The sequence below is a fragment of the Hylobates moloch genome, unplaced genomic scaffold, assembly GCF_009828535.3.
Source record: "Hylobates moloch isolate HMO894 unplaced genomic scaffold, HMol_V3 SCAFFOLD_3, whole genome shotgun sequence".
In the NCBI taxonomy this organism is placed as follows: domain Eukaryota; kingdom Metazoa; phylum Chordata; class Mammalia; order Primates; family Hylobatidae; genus Hylobates; species Hylobates moloch.
The window spans coordinates 164,433,811-164,460,103 of NW_026652278.1; the positions used below are offsets into that span (position 1 = coordinate 164,433,811).

The following is a 26,293-nucleotide window of genomic DNA, read 5'->3' on the forward strand; positions in this document are numbered from 1 at the left end:
CAAGAAGACCACCCTCTCTAAAGGAAGAAGAGGACACTCACCAAGAACCAAACCATGCTGGCATCCTGATTTGGGATATTCAACCTCCAAAACACCAAGAAATGAATGCTTGTTGTTTAAGTCATTCAGTCTGTGGTAATTTGTGTAGTAGCCTGAACTGATTATGATGTCTTATATCTATAAAAGCAATTAAATGAATAATAAATAACCTTCCAAAACAGAAAGCAGCAAACCAAGATGGGTCAACTATTGAATTCTACCAAATATTTAAGAAAGAAACCAATTCTCTAAAATCTCTTACAGAAAATAGGAGTGGAGGGAATACTTCCTAATTCATTTTACAAGTCCAGTATTACCTTAATACCAGAACCATACAAAGACAACACAAGAGAAAACTACAACAAATATCAAACCTAGATACAAAAATCCTCAATAAAATATTAGCAAATCAAATCCAACAATGTATAAAAAGAATTATACATCATGACCAAAAGTGATTTATTAGTGTATGAAAATCTAGGTAAATATTCAAAAATCAATTAACATAATCCATCACATCACAATGCCAAAGAATAAAAATCACGATTATGACAATAGCTGCAGAAAAAGTATTTGACAACCCATTAATGATAAAAACTTTCAGCAAACTGGGGATCAAGGTGAACTTTCTCAACTTGGTAAAGAATAGCTAAGAAAAATCTACACTTAACATCATACTTAATGACAATTAACTAGAAGCTTTCCTGCTATGGTGAGGATATCCCTACTTATCACTCATTTTCAATATTGTAATGGAAATTCCAGCTAAAGCAATAAGACAAGAAAAGGAAATAAAAGGTATTAATATTAGAAAGGAAGAAGTAAAACTTAATTTGCAGATGGCATGATTGTCTATGTGGGAAATCTCAAAGAATCAACAAATTACTAAACTAATAAAATATTATTTTCGGTCTGCAGGATACCAGGTTAATATATAACAGTCAATCACTTTCTTATATGCCAGCAATGAGCATTTGTAATTTGAAATTAAAAACAAAATGTCATTTACATTACCATCAGAAAAATGAAATACCTAGCTATAAATCTAACAAAATATACACAAGAACTATATGAAAAACTACAAAATTCTGCTGAATGAAATCAGACAATATCTACATAAATGGAGGTATCCCATGTACATGGATAGTAAGAGTCAATATTGTCAAGATGTCAGTTCTTCCAAATTAGGTCTATAGATGCAATGTAATCCCAATCTAAACCTCAGCCAATGATTTTCAAGTTATCAATAAATTGATTCTAAATTTTATATGGAAAGAAACAGAAAAAAATACAGAATAGTCAGCACAATGTTGAAGGAGAAGAACAAAGTAGGAGGACTGATATCACCTGACTTTAAGACTTATCACAAAGTTATTGCAATCAAGACAGCATAATACTGGCAAAAGAATAGACAAATAAATCAATGGAACAGAATCGAGAGCGTAGTAATAGAACTACACAAACACAGTCAATTGATTTTTGGCAAAGGAGCAAAAGCAACTCAATGAAAAAAGAACAGCCATTTAAACCAAAGATGCTGGAATAAGTTAGACATCCATAGGCAAAAAAAGAACGAATACAGAAGGAGTTATTACACCTTTCACAGAAATAAACACAAAGGACATCATAGACCTAAATGTAAACCGAAAAACTGTAAGTATCTTCGAGGATAACATAGGAGGAAAATGTAAGTGATTTTAGGTTTAGTGATGAATTTTTAGATAGAATACCAAACATGTGACTCATGAAAGAAAATATTGATAAGATGGACTTCATTAAAATTAATCATTGCTGCTTGGCAAAAGATGCTGTAAAGAGAATTAAAAGACAGGCCACCAGCTGGGAGAAAAATCTTTGCAAAACACATATTTGATTAATGACTGGTATCCAAAGTATATCAAGATTTCTTAAATATCTACAATAATAGAACAGATAACCCAATTAAAAAATGGACAATAAATCTGGCCTAAAATCTCACCAACAATGACAGAGAGATTATAGATGAGCATATGATAAAACACTCCACATCATATGTCACTTAAACAACTGCAGGTTAAAAGAATAAGATAGGTTTACATACTTGTGAGAATGGCAAAAATCCAAAACACTGACAATATCAGATGCTGGCAAGGATGTAGAGAAATAGGAGTTCTCATTCATTGATGAGCTGGTGGAGATGCAAAATGGTACAGCCATTTTGGAAAACAGTTTGGCAGTATTTTATAAAACTAAAAATACATTTGGCATATGATCCTAGGTATTTACCTACATTAATTAAAAACTTAAGTCTACACAAAAATTATGGATATTTATGGCAGTTTCATTCATAATTGCAAATAACTTGGAAACAACAAATATATCCTTCACTAGGCAAATAGATAAATTGTAGCACTTCCATACAATGTAATGTTTTACAAGAATAAAAAGTAATGAGCTATCAAGCCATGAAAAGATAAGGAATCTTAAATACATATTATTAGGTAAAAGAAGCTAATTGAAAAGGCTATGTACTATATGACTGCAGCTATATGACATTTTGGAAAAGACAAAATGTCTATAGGACAATAAAGTGATCAGTGGTGGCCAGAGGTCTAGTACAAGGAGGGACAGAAGGCAGAGCACAGGGGATTCTTAGGGCAGTGAGACTATTCTGTATGATACTCTAATAGTAGATAGGTATCATCATACATTTGTCAAAACTCAAAGAATGTGCAACACGATGATTGATTGACCCTAAATGTAAACTATGGACATTAATAGTAATATATCAGGTCAGGCGAGGTGGCTCATGCCTGTAATTCCAGCACTTTGGGAAGCTGAAGCGAGAAGATCATTTGAGGTCAGGAGTTCGAAACCAGCCTGGCCAACATGGTGAAAGCCCCTCTCTACTGAAAAAAAGAAAAAATTACCTGGGCATGGTGGTGGGCGCCTGTAATCCCAGCTACTTGAGAGGCTGAGGCAGGAGAATCTCTTGAACCCGGGAGGCAAAGGTTGTAGTGAGTGGAGATCATACCACTGCACTTCAGCCAGGGCAACAAAGCAATACTCTGTCTCAAATAATAATAATAATAATAATAATAATAATAACAACAACAACAACAATATATCAACATTGATCAGTTACAACAAATGTATCACAACAGGCAAAACATTACTAATACTGGAAAGTGTGTGTGGAGGGATGCAGGGTACATAGAACTCTATGTACTTTCAACTCAATTTTCTATTAATCTAAAATGGCTCTAAAAATAATGTCTATTAATTTAAAAAAAAAAACACCACCAAAGAGCACACAATGATCTTTTGAAAATGAGTAATTATTAAGCACAAAAATAAAGCTATTTAATTACTTTTACTTTCAGGACCAATTCAGCAATTACTTTCAGATATTATTGTTCCTTAAAACACAATGATGCTGAAATATTCCACTGTGTCCTTCCTTTCTCCTTTCTAAAAACATTTTTCATCAAAGAAAACTTCTTCTACTGAAAAATATTTAGCAAATTATATGGAAATAAAACTATTTTGCCCTTGCACTTTGCCACCTCTCAATAAACAAGTTTGTTTTCACTGGAAATCTGACTTTTTTGGCTTTTAAACAGAAACACACTAGACTTGTGCTTTATAACAGAGAAGGAAACTGAGGGTTGAAGGTCAGACTCTCATTGCAGCAAACACATGAACCTCTCAGCAGCCAAATGCCCTACAGTTTTCAGAGACACAGTAAAGTGAACTTCCATGGAAAAGAACAAAATTCAAAAAGCAGGGGAAATGAAAAAAAAGTTACTGGTAAACAATAACAATAGACTTTTCATACAGTTTGGTTTGTTCGTGTGTGTGTGTTTTAAAATATGTATTTACTGACAAATGTTTATCAGATAGAGGGCTATAAGGAATACACAGAAAGAGCTGGACAGAGTTCTTGCTGTCTTTGAAAGACAAATTCTTTCTAAGCTTATTTCTTCCCTCATTCAAATTAGATTTAAAGGGTAATATGCAGGGTTGTGAAGCTTAACACAGTCACAAGTGAAAAAAGGAAAAGGGAGAAGGGAATTGAAGCAAGCTATATCAAGCTATATCTTCAATGCCACAACAAACTTCTTATGTTGAAATAAAAGGTCACATTAAAAGGAAGGAATTGCAACTAAAAGAAAAGCAAGATTTTATTTTTCTTTGTCACCGCTTCTATTTAAATTACTAAGCTGTCAGAAGAAGAAACCTTCCGATTTTGTTAGATCCACTGCTTTTACCAAGTGTAGGCATCACTCGATACCCACAGACCCCTTTTTTCCCAACTGAAGAAAGAACACAGGGTGCCGCACAGAGATGGAAGCCAGAGCCTGTGCTTGAGCGGCGCAGAGCACTCCTGGGGAATTCAGTGAAAGTTGCAAATACAATACAGCCTCAGTTAGGAGAGTAAAGGATACAGACCCCAGAAAAGGTCCAATTCCCAGAAAAAGCCTGTTTGTCTGCAGCATCAACCACCTTCAAACATTTTTTATTAACTCTATTTTAAAATACAGAACATATTTAGATTTTCTAGAGCCCTAATATCTTGGTGGTTTGGATTAAAACTGTAGGCTGCAAGGTTAACTCCGCTGCTGCTGCGCTCCTGGGAAACCTGTCATTAGTGTTCTCTTTATCTTCTATGAAAAGAAAAAAATTCTGAAAAGGAGCCGGTACCTGCCTTTAGGTTACTATTCATCAAAACCAACATAAAGCATATTTGCTGAGTCACATTTATTTTCACAGCTGCAATCAAATGAGGAAGTAAAGTAGGTGCTTAATATACCAAAAATATTGTGTGCACATAATTTTCTTTAAAAACCTCATTCATCTTTTTCACATAAAAATTAGAACCAAACACATTCAACAGAATGACATCCAGTAACTCCTCTCCCTAAATTAGCCCCCTCCCTCTCCTTTATATCTCTCTCCATGTCTACTTTATTCCCCTATTGGGAAGCGGGAGGCATCAGGGGAGCCAACTGAGCTATCAAGAAAACCAAACCAAAGGAGAGAAGGAGGTGTGCAGTGAATAGAGAGATAGAAGAAACAGCAGTCTTAAAGTCTCTGCTGGAGCTGTCTTTCTATATTACAGGTTTTGAAATAAAGTATTTCATACATTTTTTCCAGAAAAATGAAAGTACGATAGAGATGTTGTTGAAATCACCAATAAGGAATGGCTACAGTCTGCATAATTTCTAGCTGTTTGGTTTTAGAAAGAGAAACCAGTAGAGATAAAAATCACACCTTGTGAAAATCAGTGATGGGATCTCTTGCTTTTGGGAGGGTGGAAACAGTTATTTCCTTGGCCTGATGCGCTGTCTCACTGCTGGGGCAGGCAGCTGAGTACATTGTTTTCCGCCGTTGTCTACTTGAAAAGTATTTCCAGTCAGAAGAGAGTCACGTGCAGTGTCTTTGACCTAAATTCTCCGTGGTGCTACTATTCATTCTTCCCTTCCCTTCACATCATGATTCTTTGCATATACTTTATTATTCATCAATTCACTCAAAGAACCCTGCTTAGCTCTAAAATTTATTTTAAAAAGAAAATTTGTGTCAAAGTCAGCTACTAAAAGCAATAGAAGTTTTTTTAAAAAAAATTGTGGTATATATACATTTAAGAAGAATAGAATATTCCAGTGTATCTATATAAAAATACTAATTATTTATTTTGCTCAAAAGATTTCATTTACATTAAAATGCAAAATCACGGATGATTGTTAAATTCATGCCAGTAATTATTTCTAAAGAGACTTATAGATAAAAACAACAAAACAATCCTGAACATGGCATTTTAAAACTGATCTTAAATGCAAGCGTTTTCACTTGCAGACTTGCTCTGCCTTTGATCAACCATACAAACTTGCACAAGCCAATTCACTTTTCTTGGCATCAGGCTCCACACTATAAAATAAGATGTTTAAGAATAAAATCTGAAATGGTAATTTATGGTGGTAGGATCTTCATATATATAGCCTATTATTTAAAATTTAGAGAATATTCTTTGTTAACACGAGAAGAATAAAATATAAAATATCCCATTACCTTTGTTTTGGGCTTGTTTCTTTGCATATGTGAATACCTCTGTTTGATGTATGCTTTTTAGTGGTTTGAAGCACTCTTTTCCATTGTTATACAAAGTTTCCTTTCTTGATTATGAAGGGAAAATTAGTTACTCTTTTTTCTATGCTGTGACAATGCATATCTGTATTCATATTTCTCATGAGCAGTTATATCTATTATCTTTCTATGTTATTAAATTCAGATCCATGGGGCAGTCAATAGTGCTGAGCATAAACTGAGTGCCCATTAAGTGTTGGTGGAAATGAATGGATGATCACATGACTATCATCTATGTCTATTGATAATCTCACAATGCTATGTCAATGAAAACAAAGTGTGTCCATAACAGTGAACACCCACCTGAAAAGAGATGATTTATGGCAAATCATAAACCAGAAGTTTAAAGAAATAGACATGAAAAAATCCAGAGGATTTAACTTTATAGATGCAACATCTTCTAAAGTCAAAGATTAGATAATATCGTGAATACTGAGCCTTGGGGCATTGAGTGTCTACTCTAGGTCTTCAAATCAAAAGCAGTCCACATCAACAGAGTATACACAATGAGGAAAAGTTTATTCTTAAAAACAAGCATGAACCAAGAAATTATTTAGCTTTTTATCTAATCCCAAAATGAACTTCACAAAGCTTTAGAACATGGTTTTGCTGCTTATATTGTTGTTGTTTTCAGTAAGGTCCATCTTATGAAAGCTGTGACTCCTTTGAGGTGGTCAAATTAAAATTTTGCAGAAAGCTTACAAATTATCACATGCAAAGTGAGGTAATTAAAAGGGTCAACTACATAATTAAATTCACTTTGAACTCAATCATACATGCTAATGAGATCTTGGGACAGGATGAATAAATGAAATTTTCAATTAATTCCAAACCACATCATGACTATCAATTGCAATTTTAAAAATTACTAAGCATTCTTCAAAAAGACTGTTCTGAAAGAATATTAGAAAGATCTGACTCAGCTCCCCTGGCTAGCCTCTCAGTGGAGGTGCTAATGAGCATCGAAATGGCTAAGAAGGGTCTAGAAAGATAAAATAGCGAATGCCCTCCAACCTATTCACCCAGACTTTCATTACTCTGGTACACATCTGCGCCACCGCCACTTGTCTTATCCGCTTTTAATAAATTATCATATGATGCTTTATGCTGACTTTTTTTCACCAGCTTTTATTGCTTCACAGTTTTTAACTCATCATTTTTGGTTTAATAATAATTTGTATTATTAAAACAGCCTGGCCTGGCACAGTGGCTCATGCCTATAATCCCAGCATTTTGGGAGGCCGAGGCAGGTAGATCACCTGAGGTCAGGAGTTTGAGACCAGCCTGGTCAACATAGTGAAACCCCATCTCTACTAAAAATACAGAAAACAGCTGGGTGTGGTGACGCACACCTGTAATCCCAGCTACTTGGGAGGCTAAGGCAGAAGAATCGCTTGAACCCATGAGGTGGAGGTTTCAGTGAGCTGAGATCACGCTACTTTACTCCAGCCTGGGAGACAGAGTGAGACTGTGTCTCAAAATAAATAAATAAATAAAAATAAAAATAAAAATAAATAGCCCATATGGTAGATCCTTTGTTCTGCATTGTCCCTTTCAGATTCACCCTGAAAAAAGCTTCCTAAATGCCTTGTTTGTTTGATTGTTTGTTTTGAGACAGAGTCTCACTCTGTCACCCAGGCTAGAGGACAGTTGCACCATGTTGGTTCACTGCAGCCTCCACCTCCTGGGTTCAAGTAATTCTCCAGCCTCAGCCTCTTGAGTAGCTGGGATTACAGGCATGAGCCACCATGCCCAGCCCAAAATGACACTTAAAGGGCAATGTGACTATGTCAACTATATGTTTAAAATCAACAGCTCCAAGCTGCTAGGATAAAATCGAAACTATTCAATATGACAACAAGGCCATGTACATAAGAATCCTATTTATGTCCTCCAGACACCTCTCCTGGTAGCTTTCCTTTATTTTATTTTCTTTTTGAGACAGGATCTCACCCTGTGCCTCAGGCTGGAGTGCAGTAGCACAATCTCGGCTCATAGCAGCCTCAACATCCCAAGGTCAGGCTATCCTCCACCCTCAGCCTCCTGAGTAGCAGGGACTACAGGCACATGCCACATGTGAACATGCCCAGCTAATTTTTGTATTTTCTGTAGAGACAGGGGTCTCCTTATGTTGCCCAGGCTGGTCTCAAACTCCTGGGCTCAAGTCATCTGCCTGCCTCAGTCTCCCAAAATGCTGGTATTACAGGCATGAGCCACCGCACCTGGTCTATACATCAGCCAATCTGAACTACTTTGAATTCCCTCAAGTCCATAATCTCCTACCTCTCCACTTTCAGCCTTCACACATGCCTATCTAATACAACAAGCTAGTGCCCGCCTGCATTCTCTGATCGTCTGTGCCATACATGATCAGGGGACAGGCTCTGAGCAGCAGCCAATCGTGCACACTGCCTGTACACAGGTAAATCTGTCCAACTCCAAGCTGAAGCATTAATAAGCCCCCTTGGAAAGATTAACTAAAGTTCTTTTCTTCAAAACTCCTTATCAGTAAAAACAGCTAACATTTTAGCTCCATCTGCCAAAATGTTTGTCTACAGTCCAAACTTGGGTGAGTAACAAGATTATTTGTTGGCTTCTGTGGAATACCAATGCCTGAGTTGCAATTATCTACTTGCCTTTCTTCCCCATTAGCCTGTAAATATCTGTGATATAACTAACCATGTTTATCTTGATCTTGATTATATTTTCAGCATCTAACAGTTTATCTGGAACATAGTAGGTACATGATGGGCATTCAATCAAAATTTATTTAGCGAATAAATGAATGGGCACAAAACAACCAAAAAATCGAGACTTCTCAGCATTGCATTAATGCCTATAGAATTGCATTTCTCACTAGTTCCTAGCTAATTTTTAGAAATATTTAAACACTTACATCTTATTCTAAAACATTATTAGTTCTTATTGCACTGATTTAGCATTCAATAACTTAATCTATCATATGTTTAAATTTATCACTGTTCAACAGAAAAGATTTATTAATCAAAGATAAAGTACTATAATTGTAATCACAGAATCTTCAATGTGAAAATTACTTTATTAGTTATCTATCAAGAAAAAGCATCCCAAAGCAACACTATATTAATTTCTCCGTAAATGGTGCTGAGGTCATTTTAAATGATTTTCATCTACTTATACCCTTAAATAGATAAGATTTTTCCTTCCAAAACCATAGTAATAGTGGCTTTGAAGGCTTTTGGTATGCTAGGAATAAAAAACTATGCCATTTGTGTTTGAAAATTCAGTGATTTAGACTTTCTTCTAATTTGGCCTTGTGTTATCCAATTTTAATAAGTCACCTACCATGCTTCACACTGATGTTTTTACCAGGTTTTATTACTTCACAATTTTTAACTCATTTGTGGCTTAAATATGCTGTCTTTTTTTTTTTTTTTCTTGAGACGGAGTCTTGCTCTGTCGCCCAGGCTGGAGTGCAGTGGTGCGATCTCGGTTCACTGCAAGCTCCACTTCCCAAGTTCACGCCATTCTCCTGTCTCAGCCTCCCAGGTAGCTGGGACTGCAGGCACCCACCACCATGCCCGGCTAATTTTTTTTTTTTTTTTTGTATTTTTAGTAGAGATGGGGTTTCACCGTGTTAGCCAGGATGGTCTCGATCTCCTGACCCCGTTATCCACCCGCCTCGGCCTCCCAAAGTGCTGGGATTACAGGCATGAGCCACCGCACCCGGCCAATATGTTGCCTTTCAAACCACTTTTTTATTATTAAAACTGTCCTTTTTCCTTACCACAGGCAATTGCTAAATAAACATAATATTATAGTGTAACAATGTGGTTCAGAACCAATGGTAGGTACCATGCATACTCATTAAGTGAAGGTCTACAACAAAGAGGGCAAAGTGCCACCGAGGCTTGACTCTGTGGAAATGGGTACACAGATGAACGGTCCTCTAATAGGAAGCTCCATTGGCCAGGCCCTGCCGTGTGTCACGGACTAAGGCAGTCCAGTGGAGCTCTCTGCTTCTGACCATCATTACAACAGTACAAGTGAGGTGGCAACACCCACACAGAGAAATGACAACAGAGAACTCAAGTAAAACACACAAATTGCATAACAAGTAAGTAGAATGCCTAGATTTAAACATAAAAGGACAGAATTGAATAAATCAAGAAAAATAAAACAAATAGAAAACCCTGAATTCCCTAATGGTGTTGGATATAAGAAGTATAGGTGAATTTGCATAATTAAGCTATTGGAAACTATCCAGATCTTTAAAATTATATAAATGTTCTACAAGCAAATATGCTAATAAACTCATTGAAATAAGGTCAAAATATTGTCTTCTTAAATAAATAATTAGTAGGCAAATCAAAGAAATAGAACAGTGTGAACAACTGGTCTCCAAAAGACAACATATCTGAGACAAGAATTCATCAAAGTTAGACTTTGGAATATGACATGACTGTAAAGTAGCCAGACTGATGGAAATTCCTATCACAAATTGAAAACCAGGGTTCATATCTGTAATATTCCTACAATGGATAAAACAGTCACGTAAGCCCAAAGTTTAGCTGTATTTTATTTAGTACTTTCTTGTCAGCATGCTGACAAATACTACAAAAAATGAGCAACTTTTTTTTCAATGTTTTGTCTTTCAGGGAAAATAAAACTCTTATTGCTCTAATAATATCTTGAAATATGGATTTTAATTTCCATAAGCTCTTCATACCTATTAGAAAAACCTAGATATTCCCAGTGGATGGAAACATACTATATTCTTGCTAATATCTAAAAATAGTAATACATTATTTGATACATACCTTAAATCAAATTCTTACCAAAAATGCCGTGGGATTAGAACTTGTATTCATATAAAATAATATTTATATAAAAAGTTAAAGACAATCTTAATAATTCTCTTCTTCCTTCCCATATGATTAGCCTTACAGTGAGGCTATTAACTATATGTTATCAGGAAAAGTGTATGAAACCATATTCAATATCTATGTGATGCAGTAACATTAATGCTTAAATGCAAGTAGAGATTCCTCATTCTTTTTTTTTTTTTTTTTTGAGACGGAGTCTTGCTCTGTCGCCCAGGCTGGAGTGCAGTGGCGCGATCTCGGCTCACTGCAAGCTCCGCCTCCCAGGTTCACGCCATTCTCCTGCCTCAGCCTCCCAAGTAGCTGGGACTACAGGCGCCCGCCAACACATCCAGCTAACTTTTTGTGTTTTTAGTAGAGATGGGGTTTCACCGTGTTAGCCAGGATGGTCTCGATCTCCTGACCTCGTGATCCGCCGGCCTCGGCCTCCCAAAGTGCTGGGATTACAGGCTTGAGCCACCGCGCCCGGCCGAGATTCCTCATTCTTCTTAAGAGGTGATAGTTTATAATCAAATCATAGAAAGAAAGTGTGACTCCCAACTGAAATCTTTTTAACCTTCTTGAATTCCTAAACACTTATGCTCAATAGTCTCCCTTCACATGCGCACCACTTAACCCACCAAATACTGACTAGGTGGTCCTACCTCAATGCTGTCAGGTTCAAAAGGTTTCTCCAAATTTTCTAAATATTTAAAAGTAAATATGTGTTGTTACTTTTCTCAAGATGCTAAACAACGTTTTAAGAAATAATGCCATTTTTGATGTGCTATTGTATTAGCCTGTTTTCACCCGGCTATAAAGGTACTACCCGAAACTGGGTAATTTATAAAGGAAATAGGTTTAATTGACTCACAGTTCCACATGGCTAGGGAAGCCTCGGGAAACTTACAATCATGGCAGAAGGTGAAAAGGAAGCAGGTACCTTCTTCACAAGGCAGCAGGAGAGAGAAGTAATAGAGGCGAAACTTCCAAACACTTATAAATCTATCAGATGTCATGAGAACTCACTATCATGAGAACAGCATGGGGAAAACCACTTGCATGATCAAACACCTCCCTCCCTCGACAGGTGGGGCTTACAAAATTTGAGATGACATTTGGGTGGGGACACAGAGCCAACCCATATCAACTATCATTTACTATTATCTTTTAGAGTACCCAAAAAAAGGTCAGTCCCTTCCCCTCTTGCCTCCACATACCTTCTTCCCACTCATGCCAGACTGCAACTTCAGAGAGAAATAAATCACTTGTGTGAGCCACTGAGATGTATTATTATTATTTTTTTACGAGTCAATGCTGAAAAAATAAATAATATGGCAATAAACAACCATAATGTCTAATTCAAGTATTTTCAACCAGGTATTCAGGCTTAGCTGCATATTGGATTCAAGTACTATAGGTTTTTCAAAAAATACCAATATCTGAGTTTCAATCTGAATCAACTGAAACTCTATTCAATAGGTAAGCCAAATAGCCCTAGTTTTTAAAAGCTCTCTAAGTGAGTCTGATGCATAGTGAGAGTTAAGAACCGCTGCTAATCGTGGAGCTGTATTAACTCAATCATAGTAAAGGTGGTATCTTTGCAGAGTGTTGTATCTATTTTATCAAAGCCAATGTAAAGCCTAAAACTGTCCATTTAAAGCAAAAAAAAGAAAAAATACAAATTGAATTCTGGAAACCTTACTTTAAAATTCCAATAAATATTTCACAATTGCTCTGAATAGTTTTATTCCTCAACTTCAGGCAAATGTTAGCTTTCCCTTAATTAAAATAAATATTTGGTCAGAATACAAGCTCGTTTTTACCAAGAAACAACTGCCACAATAATGTAGACTGACTACAGTTTCGTGAGGTATAAGTTTAACAACACTGAAGACTACTTCCATTCTATTTCAATTCCATAAACTAATGACTTGTTTTTCAAGCAAGCATCAATCTATACTACTAAATATTTAATCACCATACTGCCCGAAAGGTTATTTAAACACAACTTTTCCAGGTGGTATAGGATAAGCAAAAACTGTCACATCAACTGAGTCAATTATTCCATTCTTAAGTTCAGCAGCCTTTCTAAAGCAGAGTCAAAAGTAAATATCAATCATATTAAAACTTTATATGCATATGCCAAGTGTTCTCATTGTTCAATTCCCACCTATGAGTGAGAACATGTGGTGTTTGGTTTTTTGTCCTTGCGATAGTTTGCTGAGAATGATGGTTTCCAGCTTCATCCATGCAACAAACCTGCATGTTGTGCACATGTACCCTAGGACTTAAAGTATAATAAAAAAATACATATAAAAAAAACTTTATATGCAGAGCTCCTGAGTTTCTGAGATCAGCCTTACAGACCTGGAACCACTGCAAAAGTTCACAGGAAAAGACAGGGAGAAGAACATGAATTTCCACTTAGGCTATGATGCTTGAAAATATCAATTATTTATTTTCCAACCACAAATTTGTAATTGATAGCTTTATTCTATTTGCCACTAAGTTAATTAAAAGTAAATAATAATAGTAATAACTAGGAACAGTAGTAATGCTAATAGAGCTATCTGCTTCTTGTTTTGTGAGTTTTACATCTGCTCCTCTGCAGCCAAGTATACTGATCTGGTTTACTATTTTGCCCTGACTATAATTAGGAGTATTATTTCACCCAGTAATGAAATTTATAACAGCTAATTTTGAAGATCTGCTAAGGTCTGGGTACTGTGTGAGATAATTTACATATCTTCAATCCATATAACAAACCTTGAATTAAGTAATATTATCATTTTACAAAAGTTAAAAAAGCAGCAGTTTGGGGGGCTCATGTAGGTAGATTGCTTGAGCAAACTAGTTGGAGACCAGCCTGGGCAACATAGCAAGACTCTACAAAAACTACAGAAAGAAATAGCTGGGCGTGGTGGCATGCATCTGCAGTCCCAGCTTCTCCAGAGGCTGAAGTGACAGGATCACTTGAGCCACAGGGATGGAGGTTGCAGTGAGCCCAGATCGTGCCACTGCACTCCACCCTGGGCAACAGAGTGAGACCCTGTCTCAAAAAAAAACAAAACAAAACAAAAACCTTGAGGCCTCACAGTAAGATCATCTAAATTTTTTAAGTTGTTTTGAATGTACTGACAACAGGATTTCAACCCTAGAAGTATGACTATGTAGCTTGCTTTCTGACACGGGCCTTATTATTAGTTTTCATATGTGTAAGATCAATGTTTACTAACTGGAATATTCTAGTAAATTTGTGAATGTTCTTCCTAAATAAATTGGGGTTCTTAAAATGAGGATTGAATTAGTTTGATGGATTATAATAATATTTGTTTCCAAATTCTGCTGGGTAGAACCAAGACAGGTTTTTGAAAGTATGTTTCTCAAATTTGAAAAAATGTATGAACTATTTATGTTGGCAATAATAATAGTGATGTGACCCCTGAAAAGATTTATGTACAGGTCACTTCTCAAGAGTTAGGAATCCTAAGGCTTCCTCTCAATCAGTACACCAGCTCAGCAGGCATAGGGTTTGATGTTTGTTTGTTAGCGTATTTTGCCATTTAAGATGCATTCAGTTTTTAATATAAAATAAGTGAAACATATTATCTAATGCATAATGGTTGGCTAAATTGAATGATTTAAATCAAAAGTAGCTTACAGAAATTCTCACTTCGACTATGTCTAACACTTAAAGATTTTGTACATTGTATGAAACTGAAGGAAATGAAGGGAATAAAAGAAAGATTACAAATACAGGATTTTACGGTTTGAAGCAAGAATAGGGAAGGTGTTATCTAGAGGTAATTATTTTTAATCTTTTAAAAACTGGGGAAATCGTTTTTATTTTATTTTTATTTGGTGGAAAAAAGCATAAAAATAATATAATTAACAAAAATGACCTACCACTCAAAATCAACCAAGGGTAATGTTTAGTTATATCAGATTTCATCTGGCTTTTAAAGGGATATAACTGGTTGCACAGAAAACTCACCCTTTTTAGAATAAAATTCTAAAAATTTTGGAAAATGTATGCAGTCACATACACATCATAATTAAGACATAGAACAATTTTTCATAAATTATCTTGTCCATCTGTAGTCAACCACTTGCCTCACTTCCAACCATTCTTAAGCACTGCTTTGTTTTTTATCTTTATAAAGTTGCCTTTTCTAGAGTGCCACATAAATTGATTGATAGCCTTTAGAGTCTGGCTTCTTTCATTCAGCATGCATTTAAGACTCATCCATGTCTTATGTTTTTGAGAGTTTCTTCGTTCTTTACTGCCAAGTAGAATTCCATCTATGGCTGCACCAGAGTTTGCCCATTCATCAGCTGAAGGTCACGGATTATTCCCAATTTTTAATGACTACAAATAAAACCATTATCAACCTGGACTTACAGAGTTTTGAGTCAACATACATTTTTATTTATCTTAGGTAAATACATAAGGGAGGGCTTGCTGGGACATTTTAGTTGTAGTTTTGATTTTATAAAAAACAGCCAAGTCATTTTTCGAAGTGGTTGTACCATTTAGCAGTCCCACAACAATGTTTGAGAGTTCCACCTGTCCACTGTCAGAACTTGGTATTGTCAGGGTTTTTTGGTTTTCTTTGCTTGGATTTTTGTTCTGTTTTCCTTTTAAAAAAAAAAAAAACTATTCCCATAGGTGTATTGTGTTATCTCATTGTCAGTTTGATTTGCATTTCTCTACTGACTAATAATATTTTATGTATTTTTACGTTTATTTGCCACCTGTGTATCTTTCTTAGTGAAGTGTCTAAGTAAGTTGTTTGCCCTCTGTTTTCTTGTTAGTGGGTTTTTATTGTTCTTTATATATTTAGGATATCAGTCTCTTACCAGGTATATGTTTCGCAAATGATTTCCCTGAGTATAGGGCTTGTCATTTCATTTCCTTAGTGTGTCTTACAAGATAAGTGTCTTCCATTTTGATGGATATCAACTTTTTCTTTTAAAATGAGACTTTTTGTGTCTGTCCTAGGAAATATTTGCCTAACATAAGGTCAAAAAGATTTTCTCCTTTGCTTTCTCTTAAAAGCTTTGCAAGTTAATGTTTTACAGTTATGTTTTATATCCATTTTGAGTTAATGTCTTTATAACGTGCAAGTTAGGTCAAAGTTCAACGTTCATTTCTTTATACATGGTGTCTAATTCTTCCAGTATCATTTGTTTAAAATACTTTGCTTTTCTCCACTTAATAGTCTATGTATCTTTGTCAAAAATAAGCTGAAATTGTGATGTGGGTTTATCTCTAGAGTTCGTACTCTATTCCATTAATGTATATATCTATCCTCTCACCAGTGCCACACAGTTTTGCTTATGGCTGTAGAATAAGTCTTCAAATGAATTGGCATGACTCCTCCAATTTTGTTCATTTTTAAAATTGCTTTGGCTATTCTACTTCCTTTGCCTTTCCATATGAATTTGAGAATCAACCTATAAAACTTCTTGGTGGCATTTTTACTGAGGTTGCATTGAATCTATAGATAGGTTTAGAGAGAACTGATAATTTGAGTCCTCCAATCAATTAATGTGGTATATCTTTCTATTTAGGTCTTTGTTTTCTTTCATGGCTATTTTGTATTTTTCTGCATAAATGACATGTACATATTGTGTTTGGTTTATACCTATTTTATATATTTTGGTGCTATTTGTAAATGGTTTTCATTTTTTGTGGGAGTCATAGAACATAATGCAATTTTATTTCGTCAAGTGCCTTTTATTGCAAGGTGCATCCCTGGTATCAAGTTAAATAATAAATCAATATAGCACAAGATGCCTCAAAGATGGGGAGGAGAGAATTTAAAGGACCAAAACAAGGGAGGAAAGCTATGAGGACAGATCATCTATAATCAGATTTTAAAGGACCTCCAACTTTTCATGTGGCTATGATTATTCCATAATGTATCAGACAGATACATAGAATGGAATGTGGCTTAACAAATATTTTAAACAATGCCTTTAATTTCATGGTGATAACACAGTTGCACTGTATTTCTCATGCTTCTTTGGAGCTCTTTATATACCATGCAGAGCTTCTGTTTTGAAGGTCCTGTCTCAATAGACAAAATTGCATTCCCCTCTGTGATTTTTTAAAATGTCCTTTATCAGGTTAAGGAAGTTTACTTCTATTCCTAGTTAAAGAAATTTATCATGAATGGATGCTAAACTTTGTCTAATGCTTTTTCTATGTCTATTGTGGTGATTATAAGGTTTTTCTTTTTTAATCTGTTCTTATGGTGAATTACACTAATTAAATTTCAAATGTTAAACCATTTGAAACCATTTCCTTGCTTTCTTAGAATAAAGCCCACTTGGCCGATACATGTTGCATATTGGTTTCAATTTGCTTAAAATTTCCTTGAGGAAGTTAGCGTCTATGCTCCTGAGATATATTAGTCTACAGTGTTATTTTATTTTTGTCTGGTTTTGGCATCAGGGAATGCTGGCTTCATAAAATGGGTTGGGAGTGATTTTCGTTATTCTTTCTTTCTGGAAGGTTTTGTGATAGAACTGCCGCTATTATATTTTCCTTAAATGGTGGGTCAAATTCCCCAGGCAAGCATCTGGAGTTTTCTTTGTTGCAAGCTTTACAACTATTAACTCAGTTTATTTAATGCATATAGGAGGACTCCGGTTACCTATTGTGCTCTATCTCTCTCTCTCTCTCACACACACATACATACACACACACTTGATTTTCTCTAGTTACCAGAGATCAGAGCATTTCTTGATATATTTATTGGACATCTATGATTACTTATTCCATGGAATTCTTTTGTTCTTTTATTTTTTATTTTTATTTATTTATTGAGATGGAGTCTTGCTCTGTCACCCAGGCTAGAGGGCAGTGGCGTGATCTCAGCTCACTGCAACCTCTGCCTCCTGGGTTCAAGAGATTCTTCTGCCTCAGCCTTCCGAGTAGCTGGGACTACAGGCGCGTCCCACCACACCCGGCTGATTTTTTTGTATTTTTAGTAGAGACGAGGTTTCACCGTGTTAGCCAGGATGGTCTCGATCTCCGGACCTCGTGATCCACCCGCCTTGGCCTCCCAAAGTGCTAGGATTACAGGCATGAGCCACCACACCTGGCCCTCACCTGTTCTTTTATTTGCTCATTTTCTATTGTATCATTTGTCTTTTTTCTTAGTGATGTATAAGTTATTTATATATTCTTAACACTTAAAAAAATCCAACCTGTTTTTCAATATTTCACTGCTTCATAGACGTGCTTTACATTTTGATACGGTAAAATTTGTCAGTATTTTTTATTACTACTTTTCCTCTATATTTTTAAAATCCTTCCCTGCCCTAGTGTAATAGATAGTTTCCTATATTTTTATTGTTTTTTACAATTAGATCTTTATTAGGTAACTCTTATCAGATGCATCTAGAATTTATTTTCATGTATAGGGTAAGATAGGGATATGTGTGAGGCAGTAAAATAATTTATTCATTGTCTACGTAAACCTGTTGTCCCATCACCATTTTTTGAGTAGTCCTACATTGATTAGTAATTCCTCCCCTATTATATATCAAGGACACAGAAAGCTGAACCTATTTTTGACCTATATTGGGTTATATTCATCTATGTATTTATTTAGTGCCAAACCACAGTTGTAATTACTGTAGTTTAAGTCTAGATATTTAGAAGGCTTAATTCTCCCACCTTCTTTTTCCTTTTCAGAATTATGTCAATTTATAGAACATCTCTTTTCCTTACAGAATTTTAGAATCAGTTTGTAGATTCCATGAAAACTTTTTTGAAAATGTTCTTGAAATTACATTGGAAAATATATCGATATATCTATATATGTACACACACATATTTGAAAGAGATGTGATAATGAGATTGCATATCTGCTAAGCAGATCCATCTTATCATGTGTTCACATTTGCTTTCTGCCATTAAAATCTCATATATTTTTGGTAAATTTACTTCTGGGATTATTATAAAACTTTTTGCTATTGTAAATTAGATTTTAATCACCCTTGTTTCGGTGTTGTTGAGATACTGAAATGCTCTTGATAATACATGTTGACCTATGCCAAGCATTCCTGCTGATCTCTTATTTATAACTCTTGTAGAATGTCTTTATTATATAGACAAGTGCATTGTCTCGATTAATGCCAAATTTGCCTCCGTCTTTCCAATCTTTCCACTTATATGTTTTCTTTTCTGATTGCCCTGATTAGGACAACAAAGTCAGTGCTGAATAGCAATGGCAAGAGTGAGTGTCCTTTTCCTGTACTTGACATTATTGGGAATGTTTCTAGTGTTTCACCATTAAATATAATGTTACTTACAGTTTTTGCAGGATGTCCCAGATCAGTTTATAACCATTCTATTCTATTCCTAATTTACTTATAATTTTTACCATAAGTTAATGTTAAATTTTTTTAAATATGTTTTCTTTTATTTATTTATAATTTATTTTTTTCTGAGATGTAGTCTAGCTCTGTCACTAAGGCTGGAGTGCAGTGGCGCAATCACTGCTCACTGCAACATCTGCCTCCTGGCTTCATGTGATTCTCCTGCCTCAGCCTCCCAAGCAGCTGGGATTACAGGCATATGCCACCACACCCAGCTAATTTTTGTATTCTTAGTAGAGATAGAGTTTCACCATGTTGACCAGGCTGGTCTCAAACTCTTGACCTTGTGATCTGCCCACCTCAGCCTCCCTAACTGCTGGGATTACAGGCATGAGCCACTGCACTTGGCCTACATTTTATTAAATGTGTTTTCTATGTTTACTGAGATGATCATATGGTTTTTTTCCTTCAAACATTGAAAATGAAATTTCAGCTCTTTAACCATCCCTCCATTGCAATAAGTGTTATTTGGAAAGAATTATTTTTAGGACACTTTCAGGCCAGGTGCGATGCCTCATGCTTGTAATTCCAGCACTGTGGGAGGTCAAGATGAGAGAATTGCTTGAGGCCAAAAGTTTGAGGCCAGCCTGGGCAACATAGTGAGACCCTATCACTACAAAAAAAAATTTTTAAATAAGTTGGGTGCAGTGGCTGTGGGTATAGTCCCAGCTACTGAGGAGGCTGAGATGGAAGGATTGCTTGAGCCTAGAAGAGTCTGCATTCTGCCCACCAGGCTACAGTGAGCTAGTATTGTGCCACTGCCACTCCAGCCTGGGCAACAGAGTGAGACTCCATCTCTACAAAGAAGAAAAAGAGACTTTTAAATTTTTGTAGTACTTCACTGATGTATTTACCTCTATTCTTAAACAAAACCTTTCTTATATTTTCCTGTTGTTTATAATCTCCGATGTATCATATTTTTCATCTCCATTGCTGCTAGAATGATCGTTTTAAGTGAACAATTTAAGTACCTTATTTCCCCAGCAAATACCCAACAGTGCATCTACATGCTTACTGTGCAAAAGGCCAACCATCTAACATGTGATGCAAGAGCCCCACCTCCCAATTGAGCTCTTGTTGATCAGTGTACATCTCTCACATTTCTATACTCCAGTCAACTGAGCTGCTTACAATTCATTGAATACCTCATGCTTTTTTCACTTCAATATTTTATTCATACTACTCCTCTGGTTAGAAGGCCTTTTCCTTGATCCATAAGTCAGGCAAATCATTTCAAAGTTTTATGGATTAGTTCTAGCCTGTCTCTGAATCCTTTACTGACATTTTAAGAGGAATTTCAACTACTGCCTTCTGCCTATATGCACCATATAAAGTCCCACCTCAACATCTGTTATGCCATATAATTCCTACTGTTTTATTATTATACCAGGTACCATATTTTATCTTTCTTTAGAAAGGTCTAGCACTAAGCATTCTGTCTAGCAAATAGCAAGTTTAAAAATTACTTGATGAATGAATTACACAGATAGACTGAGCAAGCTCTGATTTTTAGGACCATCTCTAAGTGTCTTTTGACCAACACCTGGCTCTTAATTCTAGTTTCTTCCTAATAATATCCATAAAAGCTATACATGATCAGCTTATTCCTAAGAAAACACACGACTACAGTGTGTATTGGTTTAGAAAAATAACCTCTCATTTGATTGAAGTTTGTCTTAAATTACAAATCTAAAGTTCTCTTTATGATAGATTTAAAAAGAAATTAAGACTTAAAACTCAGCTAAGGCAAACTTACTTTTGTACCAAAGTGTGTTTGCATGTGTGTGTGTGTGTGTCTGTGTGTGTGTCTTTATATTAATTGAATACTTTCTCCTGATCACTTTGTTCTGCTATTTTACTTATTTTCCCTCATTTATTCATCTCAACAACTCCATGAGTATATATTATTTTTATTAGGCCTACAAATAACATAACTAAACTTAGGGATATTAGATCCTTTCTCCAATTTAGTGGATCTAGAAGTTGAGAACAGATTGTTCTAAATCAAAAATTGCCATGAAACTGTCATGAATTTGCCAAGGAAGGATGTTTTGTTTCAGGTTGCTTAGAAATTAATTAATTGAATGATATAAAATTTTATTTCAAATGATATATAAAGTAAAATAATATAACATTTTTTCACCCATTAACCTGGCTGAAAAAGTCTAAACTTTATAATTCCATACCACCAAAAGAGGTTTTATGTAGACAGAAATTAGAATTATTTGTTAGTTGTGAAAAGAGAAAAAATCCGTTTGTATTTATAAATTATATAGTAGTAGAATTCAATACAAAACAAGATTATCTTCCAAAATCTACCTTTATCTAGAAAAATAAAATAACCTTAGCTATCTCCTCTCTAAACAATATTATTCACTACAAAATATCCTGAGTCATTGTTGAAAATGAACTTTTTGTAAATATTTGTTGCCACTATAGCCCACTTCAATGCACTTCTCTTTGTTATTGCTGGCTATGTTTAGCTTAGTAACCTAAGCAATGGCACCCAACAACTTGGCAATTAATCATTTTAAAATTAAAAGATTAAGTCCACTGAAAGCCTAATTATGAAAACTGGACAAAGAAAGAAAGGAGCGCAAATAATTTCAGCTTACTTGTTCAGAAATGAACATTAGACAAGAATGCTTAATCAACTCTATGAAATTGTTGTCCTATGAAAGAACATATTCATTTTCACTAGGAGATGAAACTTTTTGTAGGCATATATTCAAAGACTAAAGAACCTTATTTGAGATGCCCAAAAGATAATAAGTAGGACTTGTTGCTATGACTTCAACAACCAGCATGCAGCTAATCAGCATCCATTGCAGTCACTGAAAAGGAACTGGCTATTTCAGTCCTTAGCTTTACTTCTAAAGATGCAGTGATCAAAACTGAAATTTGACCTAGAAGCTGTCATTGGTCTAAAGATGCATGACAAAAGATTTGGCAAGTGCTAATAAGAATAGGAAAACAACAACCAACAAAGCAGTCAGATTTCTCAAACTTTCAGGATGGTAAAGTGCAGCAAAACCAGCCAAAAGCCTAATAGGCAAAGATTATACCCAATGTAGCGTGAGGGGCAGCCTCATTACTCTGATTTGTTGTCAATGTTAAAAGAGTAGATGTTTTTTCATACTAAACAGCTAATAAATAAACAGTGAGCTACAGCCACTGGGACAGAAGAAGCAAGCCAGGGACAAAGAAAACAGAAGGACTCAACTTGAGCAGAGCAAACAGCTACTTGTACCCCAATTCTGTAGTCCTTGGAGGAATTGGAAGATCATATTAAAGGCATGCCTACCAGTAGAGCAATACTTCTTATACACATTTGCATCTAAAAATTCATCTGCACATAGCACCACATATCAATAAAAGAAGGCTTTACTGAAAAATGAAAAGACATAATTACAAATATCCTATTAGCTTTAAAAAATTACTATTCAGAATGCTTTGTTTTAATTATGCTGTATTTTATTTTAATTATGTTGTTTTGAATCAGTCCTTGATGTAGAAGATAAGAGAGAGAGAACTGAATGAGTCTTTCAACCCAAGGATAACAGCCTCTTTAAACATTCATCATTTGAGCTTTAAAAGCCAAGTAAAAGCAAGAAAGGGGAAAAATAGGGGGCAAAAGGGAAGACATGAAAGAGAGCCCCAGAATTATGGACACCTACAGACAATAATGTGAAATATAAGGTATTACGAGAAAGGGATCTTTCTTCTTTGCCCTTCATCTCAATTAAGTCATACAAGTATTAAAGTATTAAAAATATGAAAATAAATTTTAATAATGCTAAATCATGTGATCTTTTTTTAAAAAAAGCTGTTGGTATCCTGCCATTACCAACACTTAACTGTACATTTTCTGATAGCTAAAGTTTCTAATTTTTAATTTTATAACTTAGTTTGATCATTGTAATAGTCCACTATGTTATAATCTAGAGTTAAATATGTTAAATTATTTCCTTTATAGTGAATCAGATCTCTTTAGGTCTTTGCGTCAAATTTTATAAATTTCTGATTATATCATGGTAATAAGTGGGAAATAGAATCTTAAAGGCTTGTCTGGAGGTTCTGTTTAGTTCAGGAGTGAAACCAACTGAATAATCATAAACGTTTCTGTCATCTGTAAGAGTCATCCTCTTGCATAGCTTCCAATGAAGGCCATGTGGGGTAGCAAGAAGTGATGTAACATCTATCTCTCTGGACAAGTAGATCAACAAAGCAATCTTGAATCACTGGGTTGACAAAAGTCATACCAGATCATCCTCCTACTTAATAACACGGGTTTTGATATACACAGTTATTTATAATTAATAGGAAGTTACCAGAATTGTGAATACTTTTCATTTGTTTGTGCGGACTCCTTCCTCTCTTCAGAATACCAACTTCTCCTGGTTTGCATTCTAACAAATAAAAAGATGTTTTTCCTTCTTATTATCCCACATATTTTCTTCCTTTTTATTACATCTGTAACCAAATCTGCTTGGATCTCCATCACTCCCTGTAGGAAATGCTGCAATTGCATGGTCATGTAGTAGGACGATTTTCATAATCCTTATATGAAGCCTTTCTCTGATCTATATGGCAATAACCCAGACTCATTTGGACAAAAGGCCTAGGGAGTCAAGAATATTTTCATAAGAATGGTTGGATCTCTGAACCACGTAGTCTAGATTGAATAGAAAGAAAGTAATGATAGGTTGAAGTAGAGAGAAAGCAAATGGGACCAGTCTCTAAGGGCCCTGTGAGGACAATGAGAAGGTTTAGAGTTGGAGTAACAGGACCAGGGGACAGGAAGGATAAGATGCGGGGGCTAGCAGAACCCCTACGTTGCTCACCACCAAGGCACTAGTATTCACATTGTTTCTACAATTTCTATTAGGGTGTGGCCCCATATCCCATTCCAGAGATCATGGGGCAGAAAAAAAATTCATTGTAAGAGATCTGGAGGGGAAGCCGACTCGGATGGGTCCCAGAGCATGCTTGTCCTCCTCCATAGCTTTCCTCATGCTCTTCTTTGGCTATTCCCACACCGTGACCACCCCTACTTCCTGACAAAGTCACAAACCATCCAGTTGCTCGTCAAGATACTCATTCAGAAGGGTTCTCTTGATGACTGTAGGCTCCACTGATGTTCTCCATTCCTGACCAGTGGTTTTAACAATGTTTATATTTAATCTAGATCTCTGTATCTTACAGATTTTTAAATAGTTTCCTGTGTGCAAGTTTTTATATCTCCAATGAAAGCATAAGTCCTTTAGAATCAGAAATTATACTTACCCTGCATCATTCATTATGTCATTATGTGCAGAGCAAGGGGGGGCATGGGATGGACCCTTCAGTAGACCCTTAAGAAATACTTGTTCAATCGAGTCAACACTAAAATAAATTTAAAAGGCTGCTATTGGGGGTGCAGTAGTTTTTTTTTTTTAACCAGGGAACTGTTGGTGGTCCTACAAACAAAAATTCCACCACAACAATGATCTTAAGATGATATAATGAGATATGGGAATTATCATTGGAATTTTTAAATATTTGACCTTTCTTGAGTTGAGTATCCCTTTACCTGTCAGCTGATTTAAACCAGGATGTATTTATCATATGATGTAAGGGGATTTCTCTTAAGGTAACTGCTGTGAAATGAATGAAATTGTTTAATAACACTAATTTTTGTAGGTATCTCTATGCCTTTTTTACCTAAGGAACCAACTACTTACAAATTGTATACTTGTATTAATAGTTACTCTGCCTTTTTTCTCTTTAGAGGAATTTGCTTTCTTATATACAATTAACAAATAAAATTTCATTCTTCTTTTTAAATCTTTCTTTATCTTTTTCTTTTTCTTTTTTTTTGACATAATTTCGCTCTTGTAGCCCAGGCTGGAGTGCAGTAGCATGATCTCACTGCAACTTCTGCCTCCTGGGTTCAAGCGATTCTCCTGCCTTAGCCTCCCAAGTAGCTGGGATTACAGGTGCCTGCCACCACTCCCAGCTAATTTTTTTTTTTTTTTTGTATACTTAGTAGAGACGGAGTTTCACCATGTTGGCCAGGCTGGTCTCGAACTCCTGACCTCAAGTGATCCACCCGCCTCGGCCTCCCCAAGTGCTGGGATTACAGGCATAGCCACTGCACCTGGCCTAAATCTTTCTTTAGAAGGGAAAAAATATGTAAAACAGTGACAAAATGTATAACCTTGTCAAACATATCTCATATCTCAAGTACATCCCTATGAATACTTATCCTTTTATACTATTTAGTAAGAAAACTGAAAAAAAGAATGCAGAAAATTCCCTGAGTATCCAGTGCTGAAGTTCATTACTTGCACTTCAAATCTAGCTGGAAATAGATAGCTGACTTATGTTAATAAACACTATCTACTAAATATAATGTGTCTTCAAAATATTTTTGAAAGCACAATTCTATTTCAGCACTTTTCTTTTATATATTTATGTATTTTTCTTAATAAAAGAGCAAACAAAAAAATACTATACCCAGGAGGAATAAGCCAGCACTGAGTTATATTTTCTGATCTGTTCTATGCCCTGATATTTCTTTAAAAAAAAAAAACACAATATATTTGTGTCGGACATATAGACTAGGATTTAACCATGGTGGTCATTTTTACCTGGAGATAACATTGCCAATGGAACAAACATCATTTCTAGAACTTGTAAAATGATTCCTTTTAAAGGAATGATTTCTAGGACTTGTAAAATGATTCCATTGTAACACCCACACAAAACACTATCTTGCACTCACATATATAAAAATGAAACAAATCAATCAAAATGAAAAACACAAGAACCCCCTACACACAAACACACACATGCATACACACACACACACACACACACACACACACAGAGAGAGAGAGAGAGAGAGG

The 26,293-nt window shown here is 35.4% G+C and overlaps 1 protein-coding gene across 3 annotated transcripts in view; it reads right to left on the reverse strand.

Moving 5' to 3' along the window:
- GPM6A (glycoprotein M6A) overlaps window positions 1–26,293 on the reverse strand; it is a 371,158-nt gene that overhangs the window by 334,709 nt on the left and 10,156 nt on the right. The window contains exon 1 of one of the 3 annotated variants that reach the window (XM_058436901.1): window positions 5,293–5,313. The exons of the other annotated variants lie outside the window; for them this stretch is intronic. The gene's annotated coding sequence lies outside the window, so the exon portion shown is untranslated. Of the gene's footprint in view, window positions 1–5,292; window positions 5,314–26,293 lie in introns of those variants that run through there. 3 annotated transcript variants of the gene reach the window in all.